This window comes from Silene latifolia, chromosome 3, assembly GCF_048544455.1.
Source record: "Silene latifolia isolate original U9 population chromosome 3, ASM4854445v1, whole genome shotgun sequence".
NCBI classification, from domain to species: Eukaryota; Viridiplantae; Streptophyta; class Magnoliopsida; order Caryophyllales; family Caryophyllaceae; genus Silene; species Silene latifolia.
This window is the reverse complement of record NC_133528.1, coordinates 147,921,971-147,928,334: the sequence shown is the minus strand read 5'-3', so window position 1 is coordinate 147,928,334 and position 6,364 is coordinate 147,921,971.

The following is a 6,364-nucleotide window of genomic DNA, read 5'->3' as shown; positions in this document are numbered from 1 at the left end:
TTTTATTTACGTATCGCATTCATTTATTTATTTTTCGTAACGATAACATGCATCATATTCCGCCTAAAAACCAAACCACCTAATTATTGCATGAAAACTGACACATATAGAGGTCACGAGTTAGTTTTCATTGACATTCTCATGTCACACGATTTTAAGCCATCACCTAAATTGATTCATTCACGCAGACGCTAGTTATTCGTTCACTTAAAATGAATTATAATTAAGTTGATGGGATCTTCCTCGTATAAACAAAAATTGAGAACGGTCTTTATAGGTCAAACTCCAATGAGTCTCTTCTTCGTCGGTAGGCATACTATGACCCCTTCTACGTCGGGTAAATTGGAACTGATTGACCTATTTTATCTCAACACTATGGTCACTCGTACGATCCTGTGACTATGGTGGACTATAGATAGGATTTACGGAAATCTATCGACCAAGAGTTCTTCCGGAAGAATTAGCTAAACAGTTGGCTTATCAATTTACAGAAATTGAGTCTTGGGATCACTTGTATCATTCTTGAGGGAGATCAATTATGCAAGTGCAATGAGTCTACACGATTAAAATGTATTTTAATAGACTTAAATCACCTCGATGAGTTGCTTATTTCGTTTTGTTTTTCTTTCTTTTTCGATGTAGATCACGTTTTTTAAATCGCTAAACAACAAATGGCTGGTCCTACTAACGACCCAATGCCAAGTGCCACATTGGACCGTGAGTCCTGGCTTCGGATCTTCATGAATCAGATGAATCAGTCCACTCGACTGAAGAATGATGGATCCAACTTCGGAGACGGGAGGCGGCATTACGGAATCTGCCGCTGCGATGGAAAGCTCAAATATTTATTAGAGCCCCTCCCGGCAAACCCAGTCCCACGGCTAGAGTCTTTGAAAATCACCAAGTTTAATGATTTCTGTATGGAAGCGGGTGCGATTAAAAACGTACTCATTTTTGCAATGGAATCCAATTTGCAGAAACGCTTCATAGCCCATGGTGCGAACAAGATTTTCACCACGCTCACTAAGGAATTCTCGAAAGCACCGAGAATCGTGACCTATGAGCATACCACTCGCTTCTTTGATGCGAGACTCCAGAAGGGCCAACCGGTTAGCCCACACATTCTCAGCATGATTGAGAATGTCGAGAAGCTGGAGACCTTTGATTGTAACATCAGCGAGAACATTGTTATCGACCGCATGCTTCATTCACTCCACGATGGTTTTTCGCAATTTAGAGCGAATTACTATATGAATGATTTGAAGAAGACTCCCCATGAATCGCACTCCCTTCTCGTGCAGGACCGAGAAGGACATGAAGTTCAGTGGGAGCTTGAAACAAGATGTTCTCGTTGTGTCCAACAAAGGGAAAGGTAAGGGCAAAGCTCGAGCAAACCTAGCGAGGGTAAACCGAAGTTCAAGAAGTCGGGTTCAGGTAAGAGTGGTCCTGGTGAGTCGAGCAACTCATCAGGCGCGACAAAGAGCAAGGATGGTAATATGGAGTGTCACCATTGCCACAAGACTGGGCATTGGAGGCGTACATGTCCCTTATACCATGAGGACTTAAAGGCAGGTCGTGTTAAACCTGTTGGTATGTCTTCTTCCTCTACTACTTTTATTCATATGATTGAGATTAACCACGCAAGTTACGGAACTTGGGTACTTGATACTTGGTTGTGGTTCTCATCTGTAATCATGTGCGGGGGCTCAAAACATCGAACCCCTCGTAAAGGGTGAGGTGGAACTGCGTGTTGGGAATGGAGCAAGAGTAGCTGCCATCTCAAAGGGGACATATGTGATCCAGCTTCCTAGCGGATTTGAGTTGTCATTATATGATTGCTATTATGTTCCTAGTCTTTCGAAAAACATTATTTCGGTTTACGCACTTGACAAACTTGGTTTTTCATTTGTAATAGAAAATAATGCTTGCATTTTCTCTTTACACGATATGATTTATGGCAAGGCGGTCTCCATGAACGGAATTTATGTTTTAGATCCGACCACGGAAATATTACACGTAATGAATAAAAAGTTAAAGGTTGGTGACAAAGATCAAACATATCTATGGCAATGCCGTATGGGACACATTAATGAGAAACGCGTAAAACAGCTCATCAAACATGGAGCTATCTCGGCCTTTGATTTTCAATCATTTGGCACGTGTGAATCATGTCTCATCGGTAAAATGACTCGTATTTCCTTCAAAGGTGTTGGAATGCGCGCTGTCGACCTATTAGGACTCATACACACGGATGTATGTGGACCTATGTCAATCACCGCACGAGAAGGCTATAGGTATTTCATCACTTTCACGGACGATTTAAGTAGATATGGCTATGTCTACCTAATGAAGCATAAAAGTGAATCCTTTGAGAAATTCAAAGAATACCGAAATAGGGTGCGAGAACCTATTGGGTAGAAAGATTAAAACACTACGTTCGGATCGTGGTGGCGAGTATCTTTCTCACGAGTTTGATCATCACCTCAAAGACTGTGGGATTGCCCTACAGTTAACTCCACCTGGAACACCTCAATTGAATGGAGTGTCCGAACGGAGAAATCGAACACTACTTGATATGGTTCGATCCATGATGAGTCACACGGTCTTACCTGATTCATTATGGGGTTATGCTCTTTTGTCAGCCGCTCTAATACTTAACCGAAGTCCGTCTAAAGCTGTTGACAAGACTCCATATGAACTATGGAAGGGAACGGTCCCTAACTTGTCCTTTATACGGGTTTGGGGCTGCGAGGCTTATGTCAAGTGGAGACACGAGGATAAGCTCGGCCCGCGATCGATCAAGACATTCTTTATAGGTTATCCTAAAGGAACACTTGGTCATTACTTCTATTCGCCAACCGAACAACGTGTTTTTGTTGCGGCTAGTGCGACATTCTTAGAGAAGGAATTTCTCGAGAATGCAAAGAGTGATAGAACCTTCGACCTGTCGGAGGTTCCAGAACCAAATACCGAGCAACTATTGGAGGAACCTATTCCTTCAATCCCGGCTGCGGTTAACATTCCTGAGGAACCTAGGAGGTCGGGAAGAGTCTCTATTCCTCCAGACAGATACATTGGTATGGTCGAGGAACATGACATAGATGACGTTCTACTCTTAACGAGCGGTGAACCCGCAACCTATAAAGGTGCCATGACCATTCGACTCAAAGCTATGGCTTGAGGCCATGCAATCCGAAATGGACTCCATGTATGAGAACAACGTGTGGGATCTTGTTGACTTACCCGCTAAGGTTCGTCCCCTTCAATGCAAATGGCTTTACAAGATAAAGCATTCTGTGGAAGGTCAACAAGATATCTACAAAGCACGACTAGTTGCTAAAGGTTTCACCCAAGTGCCAGGTTTGCACTACGATGAGATTTTTGCACCCGTAGTCATGCTGCGTTCCATTTGGATTATCTTAGCGATTGCCGCTTTTCATGACTATGAAATTTGGCAAATGGACGTGAAAACCGCCTTCTTAAACGGCTTTTTGGAGGAAGAGTTGTACATGGTACAACCCGAAGGTTTCATCGATCCAGTACATCCTAAGAAAGTGTGCAAGCTTAAGCGTTCCATTTATGGACTTAAGCAAGCATCAAGGAGTTGGAATCATCGCTTCGACCAAGTGATAAAAGAAAATGGATTTACTCGATCTGTCGAGGAACCATGTCTATATATCAAGTCGAGTGGGAGCAAGATTGTCTTTCTAATATTGTATGTTGACGACATACTCCTGATTGGGAATGACATACCTCTCTTAACTTCGGTGAAAGTATGGTTGAAGAACCATTTCCAGATGAAAGATCTGGGTGAGGCACAAAGAATTCTGGGCATCCGTATCTATCGAGATAGATCACGTCGGATGTTATCTCTCAGTCAGGAGTCTTACATAGACAAAGTCCTAGAGAGATTTAGCATGACTAACTCCAAGAAGGGGTTCCTTCCTATGGCTCCAGGGGTGCATTTGAGCAAGTCTCAGGCACCAGAGACACCGGAAGAGAAAGAGCGCATGGCACGGATCCCTTATGCTTCGGCTATAGGATCAATCATGTATGCCATGATATGCACACGTCCCGACGTGGCATATGCATTGAGTATGACAAGTCGATTCCAACAAAGATCCAAGTGAATCACATTGGCTCATTGTCAAAAACATTCTTAAGTACCTCCGGAGGACTAAAGATTGGGCATTGACTTATGGAGGCTCTCAAAAGCTATGCGCAACCGATTCTGTGCAGATGCTAGCTTCCAAACGGATCGAGATGACTCGAAATCTCGATCTGGATTCGTTTTTACTCTTAATGGCGCTGCATCACCGGAAGAGTTCCAAGCAAACGATTCTGATTCTACGACGAGTCCGAGTACTATGCCGCGTCTGAAGCTACAAAGGAAGCAATATGGATGCGTCAATTCTTACAAGGACTATCCGTAGTGCCTAGTTCGAATGACCCGATCACCATCTATTGCGACAATAGTGGTCCCATCTTCCAGGCTAAGGAGCCAAAGTCTAGCAACAAGTCTAGACATGTACAACGGAAAGCTCATCTAATCCGGGATTACGTGGAGCAAAAGGAAGTAGTGATAGAAAAGATTGCTACGGATAATAACATAGCAGATCCTCTCACTAAACCATTACGACAAGATAAGCATGAAGGGCACGTTAATTCCATGGGAATTAAACGTGTTCCTAAGTTGTAGTACTCTTTTATGGATTAGATTCATTCGCTTTTGTACTCTATACAACATCATCGTTTTGATATTTATATATTTTGTTTTTCATGTGGATTTGTACGACAAATTTTGAACACCACAAAGTGAACTGAACGAACATTATATTTTTTCAGTCCTTAATTGCCCTCATGAGCTGATAACTCTGACAATTATTTTGTGACGTTGGTTGATGGTGGGTTCAACGAGCCATAAGTCAACCGGTTGACTGACCAATCACAGAGGCGATATATACGGATATTTCGTAGGACACAATTGTGACATCGACGTGGAGTCCTAAATGTTTTATAACATTCGTTGCCCGGTCGTGGATAGGACTTCCATGGTGATCCTAAGAGTCGATTCTTTGACTATCGACTGTCTCTTGAGACTAAGGCAGATTTTGGGTGATTTTGGTTTCTTTCTCACGGTCATCCGTAACAGGGGGCCAAGTAGATTTTTTCTGGGTCATTTCATGCTGTGCTTAGATCGGAAGGAGTTCGAGTTGAAGGAAATATTCAGCCTTTATCAGTACTTGATATTTCTCGGGGCCACTCGAGGAGTCAGAATCGAAATGCATGGCCATGCTCGAATACGGATTCGTTTTATCAGTTAAGTTACTCTCTAGTCGGGAAACCACTCTAGATACAGATCGATTGTAAAATACGACCTTTGCGGATCCGGATCCGCAAATTGTTTTACATTGAGTGGGAGAAATTTTAAATGAATATGAGAATCGGTTATCGCACATACACTTGTACGGACAAGTGGGAGTTTGTTGGAGCTTGTGTCCTCCAGTTAGTGCGGATAACGTCATTGCACATACACTTGTACGGACAAGTGGGAGCTTGTTGGGGTTGGTGTCCTTAACAGTTAGTGCAAGGACTTATAAACCTCTAAAAGGATCAAAGGGCATACTTTTGGTATTATTATCAGTTGATCCACGTTTATCAATAACGGTTGGCTTGCTAGATAAGTTTGACGTTATTGTCATACGGATGCGGTGATCAACTGGTCCCTAAAAGTCACACCTATAGGATGCGTTTGAGTGATGTGACGGTATGAAAATACAGTCATGTAGATGCCAATTTTGACTAACCAGTTAGTCTGAGTTATTTGACTAATAATTAGTCAAAATGTGATGTTGAGATATTATATTTAATACGGATTAAATATCATGGGCTAAAGGCGAATTAACCAGTTAATTCGTAAAATTAAATATAAGCGTTTTATATTTAATTAAATGTATATTGAATATAATTATACAATACTGTTTTGTCGGACATGTATTAATAATTCAACTAACCCGTATTATTAGTTGATGCCTTAATTTCCGATAACCGATAATAGATTTATAATCGCACCGCGTCGTATACACTTAGCAAGCTTTGGACCGGACCACGAGTTTAAGTAAAGAGGAAATGAAAAGCCCATTTCCTCTTACTCACTCGGTTTGGCCGAGAATCACAAAGACAAAAGGGGAGTTTCCTCCTCTTGTCTAACCTAATCTCATTTGCTAAAATTAATTAGGGTTTTGGGAATTGTGCCTCCCAAAATTCCGGATCTCTCATCCAACACAAACTCACATAACAATCCCCTCGATATTGCAAGGCAATTAGGGGATCATCTCTAGCACAAGGGCATTACTCGGACATC